Source organism: Plectrocnemia conspersa, unplaced genomic scaffold, assembly GCF_051122295.1.
Source record: "Plectrocnemia conspersa isolate PC_06_02 unplaced genomic scaffold, ASM5112229v1 ptg000002l, whole genome shotgun sequence".
In the NCBI taxonomy this organism is placed as follows: domain Eukaryota; kingdom Metazoa; phylum Arthropoda; class Insecta; order Trichoptera; family Polycentropodidae; genus Plectrocnemia; species Plectrocnemia conspersa.
Window position 1 is genome coordinate 19,505,147 of NW_028277166.1, and position 24,624 is coordinate 19,529,770.

Sequence of the window (24,624 nt, forward strand, 5' to 3'; positions counted from 1 at the left end):
AAACATTATTTCTCAATCAACAAAAAATATATTTTTTTTGTCATAAAACAAAGATCAACCAAGGCCACAAAACAAAAATTTATACACGTGTTTAGTACTCAACGTCCGAAGCTAAGTATTTTCAAAAACATTTGTTATAAATATTTTTGGATACTCCTATAGTATACATGGATTCAGATAATTTTAGCTTATGTCTTTTAGTTTCAGTATTTAGATACCTATTAAAGTCGTAGAAATAATAATACAAATTATAAGTTTAAAACAAACTCTTTTCATAAATTGTTTTAATTAAAATAATTATATTTTATTTTAATATTCAAGTTTTAAACATTATGTTTTATGAAGTATTCATTTTACTAAAAAGTCTCATTTTTTAAATTTTTTTTTGTATTTTTAACTAGGTAAATAATTACAATATTTACATGTGAATGAAATTTACAGGCAATGAAAATCTTGCAATGAAAATCTTGCTACAATATTTGAAATAAATATAACCTATGCGTTAAAATAAAATAAGTAGTATATGTTAATATGCTCTTTTCATTGCTTAGCATATTTGAAATGAAATTTTGTTAATTTATATCTTCCTTTGAAGTTTATTGTGTTGCCAGACAGTCCTGGTATGCTTCGGTGACTTTCCAAGAACGAATCGAAATTAATATTCAGTCCGTGCATGGATAGAATTATGTATCTGCTGTATTTTTTGAAGAAAATTTTAACAATTATTGTGTATATGAATCGTGACTGATTTAGCATAATTCAGAACGTTAAAAAAGCGCTTGATTTTAATGGTATGAAATCAGCTAGTATGCATAAATATTCAACAATTGATAAATGTTGTCTGTAAATTAGTAATAAAAACATATTTCCGCTACATAAACATATTATGTAACCCCGAACTAATGTCTCTTTGTCATTAAAACCATAAAATCACGTTTAAATGTTTATTTTAATAATGATTAAACATTTAACTTCCTTCTGTAGATATAACCTCTTATCTCTTATTCAAGTTTTTGATTCCATTAGCTTAAACTATTTAAGTCAAAATATACCTATAGCCCTCTTTTCCCTCGTCTGCATTTTGATTTTTTTATATCTATGAAGGGATGCATGGATCGAAATAAATGGTCGTGACAAGAAGCAGGGTTTAAAATATAATATTAAAATTGGTTTCATAGATTTATCGAATTTATTTGAATGTCATGTTTTGATAATAATAATTAAATTTTTGTGCAGATTCTAGTATATTATTATATATATATAATACTATACTCAAAGCCATAGTATTATTTAGTTTATGGTCACTTTTTATATATAGTACGTCTTTGAAGTTACTGAGAACTGTTCATTTTTAGATTATGTAAATTCAAGACTTCATAATACATTTGAGCAAAACAAGAAACATTACAGATAACGAAATTCAAGCAAATACTTATTATTCAAAAAACACTACTTAATTAAAAATAAGCTACATTTTGTATGTAGCTGCTTTTGATTTACACACGTTTAAAAAAATGAGTATTGCAAATATTGCAGTGATTTAAAACAGGACTATTATAAAAAAAATTGATAAATTATTGCTTTAACAATTAGATAATTATAATCATATAAAAAAAATAATTGTGCTACAATTTGGAAAGATATTACTAGCTTTATCATTTTGTAAAAGCCTAAAGTTATCTAATGCATCATTAAACCAAAAACTTTCATTGTTTATCCTTCTAGGAAAAACAACAGCATTGTAAATAACCATTTATGTCCAAAAGTTTGTTTCATTAGATACCCTTCAATTATAATATTATGTTAGGTTAAACTACTAAACAAATAATTATAAGAATATATTAATATTAATAAAATAATTTATACATAACATATAAGGCGAATAAGTTTTTTTTTCTTAAATATAATTATATTTTACATGAAATAAAAGGCAAAGTGTTGCACAAAAGTTTAGTTTACCTTATGGAATGAATTTATATAAAGCTTTTCAGTTATATGATAAAACTCCGAAATAATATTTAGCCACATATAAAAACATAATAATAGTCTTTGAAATGGGATATCATCCTTGATTTTCGAAAGTGTTGGTGTGAAATCAGAAAACATGTCGACGGCAGACGTCAATTTTGAAGGTTTCGAGTTTTTCCGCTTTGGTTCCCTGATTCTGGGAATAGAGTGGTTAAAAAACATATTAGGGGAGATGATATATTATGTAATAGACGAATATATATATTTTTTGTAGTATAATATTTATTATGTAATATACATTTAGGCCTTTAATACTTTACATCCATCCATATACGAGTATTTATTATTTAGATTATAATTTGCTAGTCATGAATAATGCGTTTTAACTCAGAAACTATCCAAAGGTACACGTAACATCTTTCTTCAGTAGATCTCGATAAGACCATTAGCCCATTTAACAAAACCGCATCCTCTCGCGGCTAATCTGATGAATTATCTCACGACCCTTTTGGCTCACCATCTGCCACCCTTTGTTTCTCTCCTTTCTTCCCAGTGAATGCTAAACGTGTTCGGTCAACTTGTTTCCGTTGCTCATTAACACTTGAACAAATTAAGATGCTGAGCGTGTTTCTCAAACTCGAAGATCTCAAACAAACTAAACTTACAAAATAACCACGAATTTATGTATTGGTATATTATATAGGTAATCCAGATTTTTTAGCGATAAATCTATGGAAGAAAAATATTTTGAAATATGTTTACTATCAATTTTTTTTTACTACATACACATTATAAAATATTTATTAGGATTTTTTCAAAATAATTAATAATATATACATAAACTTAGTCTTTCATTAATTTTACATTGATATATTTAAATACCTTAAAATTTTAAGTTTTGTTGAAATATCTAGCGAAAGGTTTTGTTTTCGTCTCTCTTGATGCTAATGGAAATATTTTTCTCAAACTTTTTTCGAAAGTGCGATCCTTATTTTTTTATTCGTCGATCTACAACTTTGAACCCGGAATAATGGCGTTGGATTCAGGAAGAGTTCCTAATGAGATGGCAGCTCTCGCTTTGCCTTTTTCTTGGGCTCTCTCTCTATTTTCTGAGCAGAATAAATACGCTCCGAAAGCGCAAAAACCGTTAAACATCTCATTGCGTTTATTTAATATCGTTTGAAATAAATTTTCGCGTGTGTTTATTTATGGTCTACAAATAACGCTTTCGCAAAAGCGCATTTATAAAAGGCGAAAGCCTTATGTTGCATCTCAAACAAACATTATATAATGATCTCTATATTTAGTTGAAATTAAATGAAAATGCCGTTTTATTTATTTTGCACAAAGTCAATTTTATTTTATATTTTTAATATTTATATATTTTTTAGTTACTCTTGGAGAAAATCACCAGATGATGCAAAATACATTTTTTGCGAAACCCTTTCGCTGCGACGCTTGTTTGGCAAGAGTGTTTTCTCAGCGCGACTTATACTTTATCGCGGGTCTCTTGATATAGATTTTTTCTATCTCGTTGTATGGTAATGATAAAATCGATAAGTAATGATTCGATTAGATTTAAAAGCTTATATTGAGAAATATCTAGTTTTATTAAAAACATGGGATATGATAAGCCTAGTTAATGGTGGGCTTTGCGTTAAGAGGGTAAATTTGTTAATATACTTAATAACACAATTTTATTCAGTAGTGGTACATACACTACGTTGCTTTAGATTAATATTAAATGCAAATAAGCAGTGATTATTAAGAGAAATAAATTTTAGTTAAAAAAATGTCATGAAAACAACATAAAATAAAAGTCAGATATTTTTTATTTAATAAAAATAAATACGTTTTGGATTAACTAGACAGATAAAGTTAGTATCATTGGATGATTATATTATTAATGAATATTATAACTTCTACACGTGGTTAATATGTGTATTAATAAAATACTACACTTCATACACAACAACCGGAATTTAACCGATTTTTTATATGCTTTTCCATTACGCCCTTAATTTAAATTCGCATATTAAAGGGCGCCTTTTGACAAAGCACTTGTTGCTCGTGAACCGTTGAGCTCGTCGCTTTGTTCGCGGCTTCAATTTATTTCCAACGTACATGTTGTGCGAAACAAAACAAAAAAAAGTTAAATTAAACATCAAATAACGTGCGTGTGCTTATGCTAAAAGTTAAATTGCTAAAATATTCGATCCGGTGCTCGTGGATCAAGCGCGAATTGTGTGTGCGCGCGCGCGTGTGTTGCCGTTCGCGAAACGATCGAACCCTTGGAAAAGGGCTCTGCCAAAGGCTTGCGATTATTTCGGCGGAAAAAAAGGAAAATGCGAAATTGAAAAGTTTGCGACGCCGACACTCGGATAAACCGGAGTGCTTTTTCACGGCTTTTCGCGTGCCGTGAAAAAATCCAATTAGGTTTTTTTCGTCGCGCCACGAGCTTCGCTGGGTACAGTAGATTTTGACAGATCGAATCTACAGGTAGAAATGATACACGTGTTTTTTGTCGCTCTATATGAAAAATATTTCTAGCGGTCCATTTGTCATTATTAAATAAGCATATATATGTAGCCATTTTATAATATTTATATTTCATAGTTTCATTCGTTTATAAAAATTACAATTTTATCAATAAAGATACAGCATCAAGTAAATCGTAACCTCTCTGTATTCTGTTTGATTAAAAGTTGACCGCTTTGCAGACTTGCGAGTCCTGTGCAGATAAGGCGTTTTATTTTAATATATTTGACGGCATTAGACTTTCAATACAGCTTACATACCGACGCTGAGAAACCTTCAGCTGCATAGTTTTAAATTATTTTATATTATTTTTTTTAATAAATTGTTTAAAATCAATTTGAACATTACTAGGTTTATCCAAGTTTACTAAAACTGTAAAACTAGTTATTTGACAATGGGACAATATTTTTGGTTGGTTGCTTGTCTAATTTTATATTTATTTATTTATGACTCAATTATCCAGACCAAATTTGTATTATGTGGTAATACTTTTCTCTGATTTTTTTTATATGTTATAATGTATGTGTATCATTAGTGATATATTTTGACTAGAATTATCGGAATACAATTTCACATAAATACATTTTTACTAATAAAAATGTAATTGATCTGACTAGTGCATGTAAAATTATATGCTGCTCTTAAGTCACTCGACATGCTTGAGACATACTAAAAAGCGACGTTAGTAGTTTTAATTGACAGTTTGTACACCACTTGTTAAATAAAAAAACCGACACTAGCAAATTTTCTTTTAAAAAATAGTTGTAAAGTGAAACATCACATATTAAAGGCAAAATGTTGCAAAATTCAATACATTTTAATAAGCATAGTCTGTGAATTATATAACTACTGGTGAAAATATAACTTTAATAAGAAATACAGTTGCAAAACGTGTATTTGCTTTTCAAGGATTAAAGTAAAGCAAATTATTATTACTGCAAATAAAAAATAAATGTTTAACGCTTAGTTAACTAAAAGGATACTAACTTAAAATTCAATACATTAATGCTATTATATTGTCTTGTCTGTAATCAGACGTTGACGCTCATTCCGATTATCTTATTTACTATTGATGTGAATAATGATATGTTCTTCCTTAATCACCGCAAAAAGTCCTTGAGCCAATAAAAAAATATACATCAATGGCTTAATTAAAAGCATTAATTTAATTTAGGAAACCAAAAGTATAGTATAACATATAATCTACCTCAAAGTTTCGATGTAAAAATATTATTCAGAAAGAACATACTTTCAAGCATTATATAAATTAAATTAAGAAGAAAAGTATCTATTATATAAATCACTTTTGCATAAGTATATATAAAACATATTTTAAGATTTTAATTTAATTTACTTTCAATTTTAGCTCACTTGATTTAGAGATCCTATTATGTCAAAAAAGTTACTCGAATCGCGCTTAATTTAAATTTTAAATATTGATGGAAATTTCAGGAAAAAGTCTCAATTTAATTTTCACCCTTATATTCGTTAAGGTATCCTTTTAACTAAATGATAGATTTTCTCAAGATAAAAGTGTTTTTTATGATATAATATTATTTGCAGTGTTTTATTTTAATACGAAATATTGTATTTTATAAATGACAATATATTACATATAAATCAAACAATATGCACATACTTGGTATATGTAAATATATGACATTATAAAATATATTGTATGTGCATATACGTATGAAGCAATAGATTTTTCATGCACATGGAGCATTTTCTTTGAGGAGCAGCATATTGCATTCCCCTTTACTTCATACTTCCACTTGGAATGGCGCGCTTCTCCAAATATAGTCATTTATCTTTATTAATTTTAATATGAATAATGTTTCTTAAAACTTATTTATACATGTAAGTGAAAGTGTGCACGTAAAGTAGTTGATAATGAATTACACACGTGACGTGCAACATAAGGCAGACACGCCTTAATTTATGACTTTTTAATGCACAGACGTGTGAATATGGCGAAACATTTCACAGAAAATACACACTAGATTCAATGTGGTTTTGTGGGGTCTCAGTTTTAAATTTTCTACTGTGCTTTAATTGTATTTTAAGCTAAGGCGATATTAAAGCGTTTTGAAATAATATATTATATAATAAAATCTCTCGAGAATACATTTTTAATTCTTTATTCGTAAGTAGAGAATCGTACCGGTTTGCATAATAGCGCTTTTGTTATCTATTCGCGCGTCCATTTAACATAAATAAGCGTAAAGCGTTCTATTTCTTAACAATTGAAGATTTAAAAAAGATAAAGAAAGATGATGCTTTATTGTAGATGACAGATAGCAATAATGCTATATGACATATCTATTATCTTCCTGCCCTCAAAACATAAAAGTAGTATATATTACCTGAAAGGTTTCTATAGTTTTCTCATATTATTTTCGGGGTATGGATACTAAGTGGTGTGACTTATTTAGCTAGCTTTATAAACAGTCTATTGCACATGAATAAACAATGTATCAAAATGATATACAAGAAACATGCAGGTGTCATAATTGGGTGTCGTCACTTGTATAATTTTCTGTACATCAAAAATAATTTTAACGACCAATATAAACAAACGAAAAGAGATAATAACATGTCTCAAAAGTAAGGCAACACACCAGGCGTGAACAGTGTGATACTTTCCCTATCGATCGCTCGCGTGCTAAGTGAGAGATAAGGTCATGCGGTCCGCATGTCCTTATCTTTCATTCACTCTCTTCACTTAACACGCGAGCGATCGAGAGAAAAAGTATCTCCCCGCCCGCCCCTGCTACACACAGTATTTTACACAACAATAGAATAAAGATCTCGGTACTAAACAATTGCATTATTATTTTCTGGAACACCTGATAGTACATCCGTCCCAAGATTTTTAAAACTTATAAGTAATCTTTGTTTGAAAAGAAAGCAAATCTCATAGAAAAATACATTGTGCTAAATAGATAGTAGATTTTACCGAGCGCAGAATACTATTGTTATTTTATCCTTCGGTTACCGATCGCCGGAGTAGAATTCTCAACTGCTTATTTTCAAAGCGTGACTACATTTTTTGCATGTAATTAAAAGGCGATGCCATTTGTTCGCAAACATCCTCATCTTCGTTTTGCCAAAACTGTCTCAAACCAGTATTATAAAACATGTTATACTTGGTCACAAATGAAAGACTCAGATGACTAGCAGAGACGAGTCAAGATACCGTTAAATACGAGATTGATCGTCCTGCAATCCTCATAAGAACACATTACAACAATCCCAGCTGCTCTACTAAAATCACAGCCGACAATTATACAACATGACATGCCAGCTAAGACTGTCAATATAAATAAAATCAACTGTTACCATCTTTTCTAACGTCTATTTTGGCTACACACTTTGGCCTTAGAACCCTAAAAAAAGTTGTAGAGCTTCGCAGGCGTGCAATTGTAAAAATCTCATCTGGTTTCTCGTGATCAGCTGAGTCATGTTGGTGAGTCATAATGTTTCTAAGTTAGTGTTTCGTGAGTTCTCTGTGAGTGAGTCGTGAGTCTTAATTATCAATTTTTATACGTTCCCCAGAATAAAATTAGGCGTTTTACTTACGGGTGGCTTCATAAGATTCCCGTGTCATCTGGACAAAGTACCGTTACACGATAGAGCATGCTTTATCTCTTTCTTCGTTGCATGCGACACCACTCCCACTTTTATTTCTTTAGGATCGGTGTCAGTTCTGGATTGTTAAATGAAAAAATTTGATTAACCTACAATACCACTAACTTCATTTCATAATTTTACTACTTCTTTTTAATTTTGTGCAGAATTTTAACGATATTTTAAATAAATATAATTATTATAGTCATTATTAAATGTATTCTTACTATTTTTGTTTCCAAAAGCAATAAAATATTAATATTTATTATAAGAAAAGAGAATTATTATATAATAAAAATAAAATGGTAAATATTTCTTTAGAAGCGCGGGGTAACACCCCCACGGTGTATGGCTGAGAGGCAAATAGTAGTGGATTCTAATTAGAATGTAACCGTAAACCGTCGAGCTCGATAGGGAATCTTACGATGCTTACGGGTGGGCAGTTGTAGGCGACCATTTGATTGTAACACAGGATACGTACAAAATAACTGTTTATTACGTATGGCCATGAGTATTATTTATAGGTGTATGTCTCAAAGCTAATAAATACTCGTTGATTCGTTGTGTTGTAGCAGTTAACGATAATAGCTTTCAAAGATCTACGTAGCTTTTATGATATTTTTTGTGCGGCTATTGTGTACAAATTATTAGGTGCTCCTAAATGAACAATTCGCTCGTGTTTTATTTGACTTTGCGCATGTGTCGTCTTAGATTTTTTAAGGTTCATGTTTTGAATCTCAACCGTAAATAATTTTTATTATTATTTTACTTACGAATATCTTAATGTAAAATACAAAGATGAAGGTGTTTATAATATTAATTATAATTATAAAGCGACATTGATATTTATTTTGTGTTTTATTATTGAGATTCACGTCATTTTCAATTATTACCAATATTTATTTCTGTCGAATATCTTAACGAATGTTAATGTACCTTTTTCCTGAAAGATGTCCAATGTCAATGATAATCTTATTTTGTTTAAATATAAACACTTTTAACTGTCAAATATGAAAAGTATATTTTAAAGATAAATAAAGTTTATTTTACTTTTATTTTTAAAAATATATACTATTTCGAATTCAATATGAAAATGTCACACTCTTGTAAGTTACAGCACCTTAAACGATTTTCCTATATTATATTTAATGTACATGAATATTTTCTGCTTTACATTTTATATTTGTATTTAAGAATGTCAGAATATGTTATATGTATGATTAAGTTTCATTTGTAAATGACTAACTATGCTTTAAAATAATGAACCAATCACAAGAACATTATTTTAGGCACAGTAGTGTATTTTTTATGAGATTTTATAAAGCAAATTACTGACGGATTAAAATAATATTTTATTGTAATATTATTTTAGTTTAATTGAATAAAACTTAATTATAAAATAATGATATTGTTATGACATTCTCGAGTATTTCAAATCCTTCACGAGATTTAAGACCGAAACTTATGATTTTATATAGATAGGATATGCTAATTTTCTGTATATATTTAACTTCAGTATGTCCTTTTATATATATTCGTGGACATACAGACCTATGAGCAAGTTAACTTATGTATGCAGATAATCTATAAGATAAGAGAAACCTTCTTTTGTGTGTTATACTACAGTTGATTTTATGTTCATTTTGCGTTTCCCTAAAAACTGTATCGCCGTTATTTATTTCGAAGATTAAGGTCGCTCCCCGGTTTACGGTGTCGAGCGCTTGTCAAACTGCGTCGCGTGGTTGCGCTGCCGTCTGATACGCTAGGATAATCCCTATTGGCACAACTAAACCCTTTTAGTATGAAATTCGATACTCGTTCGACCGAAAACTTTTACGCGAGCTACTGCTCTTGCGCCTTTAGTGCCGCTCTTGCCTACCGTGTCCTCCTTTCTATTCGTCAGGATTGTTTTTTTACGTTTTATTTTTCACGTGAATAAAAAAATAGCTACCGACCGACACAAAAAACCGTGATGGAGCGTCAGAAAATAAAAACCGGGCTTTCGTACCGCTGTTCATTTGGGATTAAGTCTGGACCGTAATTCAATCACTCTTTTTAAATTCACGTTTATTTATGTGCCACCGTGTACCGCGTTGGGTTTATATTGCGCTTGCTCCCACAAAGTAAGATGTATTATTTTCAAACGAGATTAAATATTTAATTATCTGAGGTTTAATTGATCTGTGTGAGAAAAATATGTATTTTATTTGATACGTATGATTCAGATAAGAAAAATAATAAAATTTATAACAAAGCTATGACGTAACTAACCACTAATTATATATAAAAAGTATCTAATACATTTGAAATTCATTACTTTAATATATCATTAAATTGTTTGTGTACTGAGAATTATCGCGATTATTTCCTGCTTATATTAATTAATAAATTACATAATTTCATCGTCTATTAATTTTTACAATAAGTTTAACAAAAAATACTTTTCAGTAAAGCTGACTCCTTAATTAAGGAGAAGAATTATATAAATGTATTTAGGAATCATTTGTATTGCTATTTGATTAATACAATACATTTATTTTTATTACCGACTCAATAAACATATTTTTACTTTGTGTTGTAAAATAGCTATCACCGTTTTAATGGCATTTTTTTATTGCAAATTAAATAGATTTACCTTGTTTTGAACGCTGTTTTATTGTCATCTCAAAAGAGCACTCTTTACCTAGCTCTAAGTCAATTGCGTTTCGTTTTCGGTTATGTAACAACCCAAAATAAAATATTCAAAAAAATATTTTAATTTAGAAGATAAATAGCGCAGTGAAAATAATTAGAAATATATGTTTCTAGCCATAATCATCAAAGTCTAACTTAATAACCTGTGATACTCTGATAACAGATGTTCAAAAGATGTTACATTAATTAAATAAAAAACAGAAGCATCTCAAAGACACGATCTGGCGACCATAAGTTTTACCTTCAAACTTAGATTCTTTTACATTTTTACTAGTAAATTTTGTACAGTTCTGCCTATTTCTGGGGATTTGTTTTTTTAGCTTGAGTAACAGTTTCTAATTACGCTAATAATAATAAAATCGGTAAAAAATATTTTGGCTTGATTCAAATTACTTTTACTGGTAGACTTTTTACAATGTCGACTGTAGATTTCAATTGAGATAATATGCTTATAATTCAAACTAGCGAAAGAATGTATATTTTGTGATTTTAGTAGTTATCAATTAATTGGTTTATTGCTACCAACTTATCAAACTAATACTACCTATTGTGATTATGGTGTCAGGATAGAACAACACATGGAAAGAATTACATAAAAAAATTAAACTTGATAAAAATAATACAGCAAAAATTACATACGCAAATAGTTTACCAGTTGAGTAATTTTACATTCTTGGTGACATGCTTAACACTTTTAAAAATAAATATTATATTAGTAATTTAGATAAGTGTGAAAAATTTTTTTTAAGTAATTTTTGTAAGTTTTTTCAATTTTTATAATAGATATTTAGCGGTTACAAAATTAAAAAAATATAAATTTGATTTTCCAAAAATGATTTTTTTCAAATAATTTTTAAAGTAAATTTTCTAAAATTAATTTATTTATTTTTAATACTTTACGTTTATTAAATTATTAACTTAATTTTATATATTAAACATCAAATAAAAACACCAGTGTTCCATACGCGTTACTGGAGAATGTGAAATTACTGCAGTTTGCATTTTTTTGTTTTTGTTGAATACATTCAAGATATTCTCTACGACCTAAAGTAGCTTAATAATAACGAATTTTCGATCTACAACCTTGTTTGATTTTAATTATTAATCAAGATATTTCTCCGTGAGATTAAAAAAATCTAAGAACCTAATCTGTGATGATCGATTGGAACTATAATTATATAATAATAAAAAATTACGATTTCTCAGACAGGATTGAAATGAAAAAACACTAAGGTCCATATGGGATTTGAACCCACGTCTTTAAGATCAATAGACTTACTCTACTTGTCTATTGGCTGGTCACTTTGGTGCGTTTGTATTTTTTTCCAGTGTAATACATTCCATAGATAATTTTATTAATTTTTTTAATATGTAATTATTTTAATGTGTAATTTCTTGCTTGTGCTGTGTATTTTATCGCGTGTAATTTTTAATGTAGCCTGTCAAAACTCGTGGTATATTAAAAAAAAATAGCTAGCTGAAATTCTATAAAATTTTAATTTGTAATGAATTTTTTTTAAATAAAATAGATAAAAGCTGAATATGTTTTATAAATTACTTTTATGTCCCCCCCCCCCTGATTTGTTTCCCCTGAACATTATTTTTAATTTTAGTAGAACTTTGGGTAGAGTTCAGTATTTGAGTGGATTATGAGATAAATCTTTTATAGATAATATTAGCCACATAAGCCACTGAGATACTGGATACCATGCAAAGTTCTATTAAAAAAAACTTTTAAGGAACACTGCATCTTTGCTGCAAAAAATTATCACTTAACTTTAAACTGCAACTTAAAAGCTTATTGCAGTTTAAAGTTAAGTGATAATTTTTTTTTAAAATACTCGTGCCTTGTTAAGTATAATAATGAAAATATTGTAGAATTTATTATACATATAATATATACATAGTAAATACATATATGTATATATTTTTGTGTGCAAATTTTATTATTTCCATTTGAACTATAAATTAAGCCGGTGTATTTGCGTATTATATGGTAACTTGTAATAAATTATATTAAATCAGTCATCTCATATCAAGAGCCAAATTCGCTCGTCTCACAGCAGACTATATGCAAAAAACACCACAAAAGCAAATATTACATAAATAAGCACCGAGAAGAGTCAAACATAATTTATTTGCTATGTACACGGATCGTGAGATAAAATGCGAGTGTGCCGTCGCGTTGTAACTACTACGAGCACAAGAAAAAAATAGCCAAGAACAGAATGAAAATATGCTTGGTTAGAAGAAAATGGGAAAATATTCAAATAAGCAAAAATATTGTACGCCATCGCCGTAGGGGATGGGCGGTGTTCACGGGGGGTTAAAACAGCAAACCACCCTTATGTATAGAGAGGGAAGAAAGCGGAATAAAAACCTATAGACCCTTAAAACACGCGATTTCGGTCCAGATGAATGGCATATCTTATCCGTGCTCGTAATAACGCTCAACATAATTGCTATGACGGTTCAGAGTGCCTTTGTAAATTTTAATAATTGAACAGTTATTGTGTAATTGTTCTTGAGAGCAACCCTCAAGACGTATGTCTTGCGGTAGTTTAATTTTAGAACGTCGAAATAAATTAAGATTATGTCTCACATTAATTTTGAAAGACCATATATGCGGATTTCGTGCTAGTTTTTATGATACGAGATAAAATTTTATAATGATTTTAAATTAAAACGCATCCCATGCAGCGTTTATTATACGGCGTATAGTTACTCTTGTGTGCTGTTCTCGTAAAAATATTTTCATTTTAAATTTCATATTACCATGAACACACATAGATACGTGTATATATAGTTGTTTATTTTTGTATAGTTTATGAGCAGCGTTTGCTTTATTTGTTATTTTTCTAATTTCGCTGGTGCAAAATCGTAAGCTAGAATTTTTACGTGTATTTTATAATCTCATTTCTTATAAAAAAGCAATAAATACTCTTAAAATTCTGCAGATGAGCATTCTCGTTTGTAAAAATTAATTAACGAGAAAAAGATAACTCTTATATTTTTAACAAAACAGTGTGTACAGTGTGTGTATGAGGTTTGTTTCGAAAGCTCAGACATTTTTTAATCACAAAAATCTCACTTTTAAAAGCCAATAAAAGTACATAAAAAAAAAATCAAATTATTTTTTATAGTTGTATATCATTTTTTTAATGTATGAATATTTTTTTTCACTATATTGTAATTGCTTTGCGATACAAAAATAAGAAGGCTCGCTCATTTCCATTCACTGAAATGGGAAAAAGGTTAAATTCCTTTTTATGAAGTCTGCCGTTTCATTTTCGGCCAATCCTTCCACCGTTCTGCTTTGATTAGATTTTGTTTCCGGAAAAGCGTCTTAGTGTGATTGCACCCGGAACGATACTCGGCACTGAAGAAGAGAGGAGCAAACATAAACGCGACCAAAGTGCGCCGTTCGCCTAATTCAAGCATTTCAGTCGATATCGCCGGTAAAAATCTTGGGGTTAATACAGTTCCTCCTGAAAGGTATACTCTTTTCAATGGCTTGAATACGTACGATATGGTACAATAAATGTATATGAAGTAAACTTGGGGTAAGATCTAAATTAAGCTTACATACAACATTAAAGTTAAATATCTAAAGACATATTTTTCGATACAAATATCTGGAATAACCCTGCTGCTGTACAACAGAAATGTACCGGCTTACACCATAGCACGTACGATTAACTTTTCTTATATCCGCAGGGAATACACTAATAGTTCTAGCTTGTCGCTTTCAAAGTAAATTATTTTTTATAGATACGTTACATTCAATATCGTTTCTACTTTATTGCAACGGCATATTACCTTTATTTTTGCGCATGTATTTTATGAAAAAAACAAGCAAAGGTAGTGCGTTCATATAAGTTTTGGAAACACCACTACTCCTTGATTAGACATTTCTTCAATTAGATAGTATTTTTTAATTTTACACTAACATATATAATATTCTCTATGAACATTATTAGAATTTTTTAATACAAAAAGCTTGTGCAAGATCCACAAGCATTTTGCCAAAAAATAGTAATTTTCTTTGAATTGCCTTATGAAAACCGCGTATAACAGTTTCAATTTTCTCAGAGATTTCGATTGGTGTATTCAGATCTATTTCTCGTGATATCTTGAAACTTGTTTAGTCTGTTCTCTTGTTATTGAAAAACAGATTTTGTAATTTTTATATAATATGTGAGTACAATGAGAGGCATGAGCAGAACTTAGTTCATTATTTTCTTCTATTTTCATGAAGTTGACTGATATGTTTTTGATAAAAATGAGTCAATTAGTTCAGGTTTTTGTTAGGATCCGTTTGCTAGTATGTGGGTTTACCCGTTAAAAGGACATCACACATAGTTATTTATACGGATAGCTTTAAGGAGTTTCGTCCCTTTGTTAGTGATCAACCTTGACCCCACAGTAGGTATGTTTCGCATTAAAATCTCCTCCGAGTATAAAACGGTTTCCAAGCTGTTTTATTATTTGTTATACTTGAGAGGGCAGTATATGCTCACAATTATAATGGGATATTTTTTTGTTTTGATAGTTATTATTGTGATTTGTACGCTTTCAGTTTGAATAGTAATATCTCCATAAATATTTTGATTTATTTGGAAACCACTTCCCCTTCCTTTGCACGGTTAGCATCATAAGATTCCCCACCGTTACATTCTAGTTGGAATCCAATACTATTTGCCTTTCAGCCATACACTATGGGAGTGTTACCCTGTGTTTCTAAAGAAATATTTACCATTTTGCATTGTTCATCTGCTGACGTATAGTTGATTCAAGTGTTCTTGAACCGTGTTCTCTGAAATTTTGCTTTCTGTTTTGTTTGAACTTTTTCGGAGTCTTGGGAATAAATTCTGTTGTGTTTTTGTTTTTGTTTTGTTTGTTGCGTATTGCTTACAATTCTTTTGTAACTTGACAAAGTTTGCGCAGGTTGATCGTCTTTCCTTCGGTTCAGTAAAGTTGGCTGTTAGATGATATCCCACGCTCTTTACGATTTTTGTAGCATTACTGCTGTAGTCTTGTATGTCCGTCCAAAAGCATTCACATGTTTTGCACTGGGGGATAATTTTAGAGCCCTTCATTAGGTGTATTTTAATTTTAAGTATAAAAGTATCTGAGATTTTGTGAATGCTTTCTTCATTTTCAGTGTAATTAAATGTTAGGATAAGCAAATCAAGGGTTTTTTTCTCCTTACATTATAGTCTAGAATCAGCTTTTTTCAATTTTAAGTCCTCTTATGTTCAGATCATTTATTTTGTACTCTTGTGGTCAAGGGTGATGTAGGCCTTTAGCCATTAATTAAATTGACCTGTTTTGTTTGTTTTAATACGTGTGGTACGAATGGTGGTAAATTGTAGGGCCACTTTTGACTACATTGCTGTTGAGGGATTTTAGGGTATAGTTTTCATTCCACATAGTCGTCTCTAATTGCTCTGTAAAAAATTAGGACTTTTTTCACAAATATTAGTGTTCTTTTTGTTGATTGCTCATTTTTGTAAGGTTTTTGAGCTTTATTTAATTTCTGTGTCTATGTGAGTTGAGTAAATGTTTGTGGTGAATTTGAGGTTTTCCGTTTTTTTATTTTTTTGTGTTGTTCATTCCGTTTCTTTGATTAACTGTTTTATAACAACAGTCTTTCACTTGTTGCTCCTCAAGAGTTTTTATTTTTTGTATAAGGTATTCTATTTCTATTAACGATTTTTTAAGAATATTTATAAAGATTGATTTCATTTTCTGTTTTTAGCTGGTTTTCTTGAATTAAAATAATACTTACTTCTTTCATTGTAGCTATTATTTATTTATTGATTATTATCACCATCTCGTGCAGTTTGGCATCTAGAGCCAGTCTGGTTTGCCCCCGGTACAAGCAAGAGGCACAGTTGTGAGCCACTTTATGGACTGACACTTTGTTTTAAGGTTTTCTAACCCTAAGGGGTGTGTCTTCGTAGCCAGTAAGACGCAGGTGGAACTAGTGAGAACTTTATTAGAATATATAACATATATTTCGGCTAATATAATGGGCGAGTATGGTTCTTTCCGAGCACTAGTGGAGAAGCTGGCGCAGGGATGATGTCCGTGCAAGATCCTTCAGGGTTTTGTAGGTGACAGTTTCTGAAGGCAGTTCCTCTTGCTGCGATGATTGTGTTTGGGAGTCTCAGGTTGCAACTTCGCGTCTATCAGTAGGGCGAATCTGCTAGTATCTTCGAGTGTCTGTGCCTGCTCTTATGTATTTAGAGCTGCAAAGCTTGCTCACCAAAAAAAATCATGCAGCGATCATCCAATCAATTGCTACACTCGCTTCTTAGAAAAACGAAATAAATATACGCATTTAGAAAGTGATATTTGCTTGATTTATCTCCAGGGTCGAAGAATTGTGTAATGTTACAGTGCTATTTGTCTTCCGGTGATATATTGTTTCCTGTGACCGTTTCATAACAAAGAAATATTCATTCAACGAATGAATATTTCTTACAATTTATGAGGGAACCCTTAAGTTCTAGTCGTAACGAGAGCCTTTTTGTAATCGCACTATTGGTGAATAATCACTTTTGGTCACAGTATTACGCAAGTTTCAAGAATCCTTTACAAACGAGAGCCTGTGTGATCCCCACACAAGATTTTATTAACTTAATTTTTTTTATGTCAGCAATTTACACGACCGTTTACGTTAAATTGTTTTGATTGCGGATCGCGCTTGCGGTATTCAGATTGCACGACACGCGCACTAGCACATATGATATATGATTGCTTTAATGAAGGCCATAATATTGACTTTAATAGCACAAGGACCGTTTGCTTTAACAAAACATGAAGCGATGGAAATAGACATCCACAAAAGTTTCGCAATTAATGACCGCGATGATAGCATAACGATCTCAAAGTTTTGTCTTGCTGTTGTTGAGTTTATACGAGAGCACACATTTAAACAAATGTATTAACAAAGACACAAATAACGCGGTATCTGAAAATAGTAAATTGATGAGTGGCATTATTCTTACTCCACCACAAGAGCATTGATATATGACTTGGTCAAGAAGAAAAGCAGCATTTACTGAAAATTTCTGACCATGGCTGGAGTATCACTGCCAAAATATTAAACCATAATATTTGTTATCTATTAGTATGAAATATACAATTTTATTACTAGATAGTTGTATTGGTTTATTTATAAAGTTTTATAGTTAAACTTGCATAGTAATTTACGTAGTATATAAACTGTCATATAGCGCAACCTCCTAAATATTGTTATTTTTGTTGGCGTTATGCCAAAAATATAAATATAAATCATATCCTATATTTTTTTATTTTAACACGTTTTATACGAAACATCCCTTTGAATTTATTACAAGCAGAGCACAACGCACCACCTGCGACAGACGTTGATCTACAAAAGGTTTGAGTCGCGTTCTTAAAGTCACAAGATTCGCACGTGCATAAATTTCCATCTCACGAACCGCGTTGTTCGCGCGATATGCTTTCGATGCGGCGAATGGAGAATAATCTTCATGAAATATAAAATAGGTATTTCGAAGTGGATATTTTGACGAACCCGCAATTTCTCTCTGCCGTGCAGTTTATGCGCACGTAGAATTTCACGTATGACGTGTGAACAAAAGTGCATTTTGCAACAAAATTGGAGGCAGACGTGTCCGCAATACGTCGATCGGTATAAATTTTTGTCGAACAGCTGCCGCATTCGCTTCGTTAGATGTGAAGAAAACGTGTTCGACCTTTTCTATACTCTTAAATATGTATAGAAAATATGATAGACAAATAATAATTAATGATATATGGTTACGATTGATACAGCGATTGTGAACACATGATTATTAAAGCAGAATTACAGCACTACAACTCATTAGCAAAAAAATACCAATAAAATAATGAGTTTTGTGGCATTTGATAAAAGTATTAAGTAATTTATTACATATTGTTATTATTTACTTCTTTGTTGTTTTTTTAATTAGTGAGTACATTTGGTATACTTTTTTTAATACGTCAATGAATAAGATATATAAGTCTAATAAGACATGTAGAGATAAACTTTACCATTAGGATTTTTTTTTAAATTTATGTAAACTTAAAAATATATTGTTTAATATTTTTCTGACGCTTAATGGGCGGTTAATAGGTGAAAACTTTGATAATTATAGTATTTGTTGGCACCATTGTTGCAATTGTAAAAGATTTAATTGTTTATTATTATAAGGTCTTTTCTCAAATCGCGTTTGTATTTCTTTTTTATAAGTTTGAAATTGTCGTTTAAAAGACCTTGCGTTAACTGAGCAGCTGGGTGGACCTTTCACACTTTTTTATTGTATTTCAATACTTGTTATTTAAATTTGGATTAATACTCACTTAAATATAATTTTAAATCTACTGCATAAAACTTGACGCTTATAAGTAGGTTTTGTACTAAAACAGTCTATCAATATATTTTATTAATTTTAAACTATTTTATTACATAGAGTTTATTCAATATGAATGTGTCGTCAAAAAGCTTCAGCCACTATTTTATAATATAAAAAATATTTACTTTATTTTCTGAGTATTCAGCTTATTTATAACAAACATTAACCATATAAATCTTTTCTAACCGTTCCAATTCCATCCAAACAAAGCAAGATAAAGGAAATAAGCTGCGTCCATGTGCTCGATAGTTGTTATTGTTTTTCTTTTCGCCATTCCCTAAACAAAATTAGCTTGCTCCAAACGGGCCCTTGTTTGCGTCTCTTGTCCACTTTTGTCCCGTTCGAAAGCCTACAAGCCCATTTTTCGGCCATAGTGACATTCCTTTTATTTTCGCGGGTCGCAATTTCGCATGGGCGCACCGGTTTCCCAAGAATTATCGTTCACGCTCAGCTCGTTTCACTTTCTCTCTTTCTCAAACCAGTTCGACAATAATGCTTTCTTTAAAAGAGCAAACCCTTCAGTCGTACATACGTAGATATGTTTTTTTTTCAAAAGAAAACTTCTTAACGAAGCCTTAAAAACCGGCCCCGGAAAAGTTTTGTCACGGCACGGACGGTAATTGGGAATATCTGGTCCTTACCTTTCGGGGCCCTTTCATAAAATTTGATTCGCATTTGATTTTGTGCTGCTCTTTTAAGGCACGCCCGAAAACTTTCCCATCCTAATCTCGCTCGAATTATGCCCGAAACAGATAAGCGAAGAGCTGGAAATAAAATTTCCACTCGCTCTGCTCTCCCTTTTCCTCCACTCTCTTCCCGCCCCCGGGTCGTTTGTAATTTGATTCGGCACGGTTTTAGAGCTCTGCCTATCTCCATGATGATGACATATTGTGGTGTAAGTAATTTATTGTGTGATTGAAATGAAGACCATAATGACGTTACATCAGGAAAATATATTAATTATATCAAATTCGAAATTCGTTGTCAAAATACTTTATTCCAGTTTTTAACATAAATATAATATATTGAAACAAACTGTGTAAACGGCATTCTAATATTTGCTATGGTTATTTTTGTCTATAATGTAGACTGCACATTAAATGTTATTAAATATGCGTAAATATTTTTTAACATTTAATGAAAACGACTTTTATGAAAAAATAATACATGTATTAAAAAATTCTACAGTAAAAAGTATTATTATTTGCGATGAATCTAATATACAATTTATTAAACATACCGAAGCAAAAAAAATCCTAATTCAATTCTAAAAATTCTGGTTTCTTAAGTAATAAAAATTCTTGAAATATTAATGTAATATATAGCACGTGAAGTATATTATTGTTGCTATTTTTATATTATTGATAAACAGAGAGCTAGATTATTGTTAAAGAAAACAAACTTTAATAGTAGAATGATTTGTTATTATAGACGAAGATAATTTAAGGACCAGAACTATTTCGAGTTCTCAATTACATTTCACTGTTCGATTACAGAGCGTAGATTTACAAAGAAATATTAGACTCCCGTATTAAAATCCGAATCATAAAGAAATTGGTTAATGATAGCTGATTTACAATTTGTATATTTCGAACAGAATAAAGACAAAAAACCATTTTGGATTATTGAAGTTCTCTACTCTGTAAAAAAACCCCCAACATTTTTGCAAGCTGCCGATTCCCACACGGAGTGCTTTCCAAATATTTGCTTATTAATGTAGTTTTTAGATTAGCAAATCAAATATAAGACCGGTTAGAGTAGTTAAAAAAGTTGTTTGCATTGCAAATACTTTCGACCACTATTAAAAGCTGCTAAAACAGTATTATTAATTTTTATTAAATTGCACAGACCCACATTTTTTATGCACCGATTCAAAACTGTTATAAAATAGTTGTACATATTTAGTATGAAACAAAAAGGTTAGGTTATTATTTTTACCTTTTTTTAAAAACCTTTAAAAAAAAGTAAAAATAATATTAATCAATGATTAATGCATTGGAATCTATCATGAGTGAAACAGGAATATAAAACTAGTGGTTTTTAATTTAAGCTTAGCATTTGAAAAATATTGTTTGATATATAGCCAAATTATATAAACGTATCAATCTATTTATGAATTATAAAATGCTAATTTTGCAATAGAACAAAAAATAACCAAAATAAATTAAAGCTCTTTGTATTGATTAAAATAGCTTTAATTGAGGTGTTTCAAGTGCTAACTAGATATTAGCATTAGAAAACTATTTATTTATCTCAAATAAAATATATTTAAATATTTATTAAATACCATTTAAATATGTTAACTTAACAAAGTGAAACATATTACACTAAATACCTTTTTTATATATAAATATTATGGTGCAATTAGTATATAATTTTATGGTTAATTTATTTGATAACTTTTGCAACTTCTATTTAGTTAAAACAATGCGTTTATTTACCAAGCATATATTACAGCAATAATACATGAATTTATTATCATATTTATTTTAATTAGTGGTCACTTTGTTTATGTGCATTGTACTGTTTTGCGCAAAATTCATTGAGAAATATTTTAATTTATATACTACCTTTTAAACCACATAAGTATTTAATTATATTATAAATACTATGCAAAATTTTCGAAAGCTATTATTACATATTAAGTTTTCAGCAGACATGTTGATAATAGATTTAATTAAATATAATTTATTTGTAAGTTATTCACGGTCAAACCGTGAAATTTAATCATTTTACAGGGGCGCATAATCGCGTACGACATTTACGCACCGTGTTGTTCATTTGTGTCGTAATCTTTCCAGAATATTTTATTCTTTGACCGCACGTTTCGTCACAATAATCCGGACTAACCCGACCCGGGAAAAGCAGTAACTGCTTAACCGCTGCGACGTGTTTTCATTGTTTGGACGGCAAATAAGAGAATATTTGTACACTGAACCCTGACTTGTATTTAATTTATTTTATTATTTTAATTTTATCATGTTATATAAGGTGGTGTATAAAAAAGCAGGTAAAAAAAGACGATTGATATTTTAAATCATCTAAGCAACAGAAAATAAAAACAAATAAATAAAGCTTAATATAAGCTCTTTTTATTGATGTATGCCTGTATAGTGTTAAACCAAAATTCGCATTGAAAAAGCTCATCACTAAAAAATTTACATGTAACATTTTTCAAGATGGATTAGAGTCACAAAGAAAACAACAATAAAATAAATACAAGAGATTGAAACATACATAAATAAAGGTTTCAATCTCTCGTATTTAATGTGTTGCATAATAAAAATAAATTACGTAACCTTTTTAAATGATTTTTAAATATTTATATTTATGCACATTTATTAATACTTTAATATATAAATTAAACGAAGTTTCTTAAAAAAATTATTAAGGTAGTAGATCTTTGAAAAAATTGCATTTGTACATTATATTATATATTATATTATATAGTATATTATATATTGCACTTATTTACTTAAAAAACTAAATTTAAATTTTTATATAATTTTTTTTATTAAAATATTTTACTAAAATTTGTGATATAAACATATTAAAAAAACCTTTGGTAAAAATCATTAATGGGTTTTTGTGTCTTTGCAATCAAAATAGACGCTGCAAAAGCTCTTAAAAATGTATAGAAAATAGAAAATATTGTGGACGTCACTATCGGGCGATGACATTAAAAGGGCAGGTATTCGAAGTCGACGAGTCTTCGCTGGGGTGACAAGTTGTATTATTGTCGGCTGTGATGTCTGTTATTTGTAACATTATTTATTTTCGTGATTGCAGCCTTCTCACTCGTTTTTATTTGTTTTTGCTGCTGTAATACCGTGTCCTTTGTGCATCTCTCATAACGTGTCTTTTGTGGAAATATTTTTAGTCGGATATTTTGCTTGACACCTGAGTGATGTTAGTGTCAAAAGGTTCTTAACTATATTTTTCTCGTCATAAATATTTCATATGTAATTTTTGTAAGTACTACGTCCAATGTTTTACTGGTTTTCATAAGCTATTATGTTTTGACTGTTACTTTAATTTAAATGATTATCTTTTACATATATGTACATTGAGTGTACATGACTGGATTGCAGATTTTTTTTACACAATAAGAATCGCGATCACGTCTCATATACCCTATTGTTTTGAGTAAGATGTAAGCGTTTGAAAACGCCCTTCTGACACTAGTTATCAATTCAATGATGTTTTTATGATAGATATAAGGATCTGATGGTACAATTAAAAATAATTTTGCGAATATGTGTAGTATGATTAAAATCAATTGACTCATTGCCAAGTAACCTTAACATTTAATTAACGAATATTTTTTTTGTTGCAGGAATTCAACGTCTAGCGCCTCGACATCTTAATAAAAATCTCAGGACGGGATGCTGCTATATTACAAATTCGGCATAGAATCACTGTGTTCTATGTCGCGTTGATCTCTCAAAGCGTTGTGTTATATTTAGACAAAAAGAGTTAATTACTACAATTAATATATATTATATATTCATATATGATGTATGAGCGTAAGTGATCTTTTGTACTTAATTAGTGCTATGTAAACGGCGGCTTGTTCCACGCTTGGGAAAGCACTGAATTTTAATTAGTCGAAATATGAACAAATAATTCTTATATTTTTTAAATATTGACGCTGTTGTATGTGGGGTTCGTTAGGTGTGATTTCATTTTCAAGTTAAAAAAATATATTTAGATGAGGAGTGTTTAGGTCCGAAGGCGCTCAGTGAAGAGGGCCGCTGCGCCGCCATTTCGGCGCGTCCGCCATTTTGTTTAACGTTGTCGCGAAATGGCCGAGCATAGCCCCTTTCAGGGTCGGGTGGGAACGAATTGCTCACCGGGACGGAACGGTGATGCCATTTTTTCCTCTGTCGAGAGAAATCTTGCGGTCCCATCTTATACATATTTATGTCGCGCCGTCAATTTGGTAAACCCTCTCTCCGCTCGCTCGTATTCCGGTCAGTTTCAGACTCATGACGTAGTGGAGGGTCTGGGTCGCAACTTTTACTATCGCGCCGTAAAAATCGGAAGGCGCTCACTTTCACAAAAATAAAATGAAAATAATGCGGCCCGTATGCAGGGCCGCACTAAACAACGGCCCGTCTGCCCATCCATTACGAGCATGAATTCTAAAAAAATAGAAAACCTTACGATTCAACCCTCAAATCGGCTAAATCTGTATGTGTAACATATCAGAATAATATTCAGTACGATCCACTCAATAGTTCTCATTAAAGTTATCAACAAATACAAGTATAGGTACATATTATTTAACTGAAATTGTATAGCGAGAAATTGAAATATTACACAAATTGTACAATTTGAACACAAAATATTTTTATCAAAGCTT

General features: G+C 30.3%; 1 protein-coding gene across 7 annotated transcripts in view; it reads left to right on the forward strand.

Annotated features, from left to right (window-relative positions):
• The window catches only part of Camta (Calmodulin-binding transcription activator), a 307,476-nt gene extending 283,141 nt beyond the window's left edge, over positions 1–24,335 (forward strand). For all 7 annotated transcript variants that reach the window (XR_015808914.1, XR_015808915.1, XM_088181638.1 and 4 more), the window contains one exon: positions 23,596–24,335. The gene's annotated coding sequence lies outside the window, so the exon portion shown is untranslated. The remainder of the gene's footprint in view (positions 1–23,595) is intronic.
• The last annotated feature ends 289 nt before the right edge of the window (positions 24,336–24,624 follow it).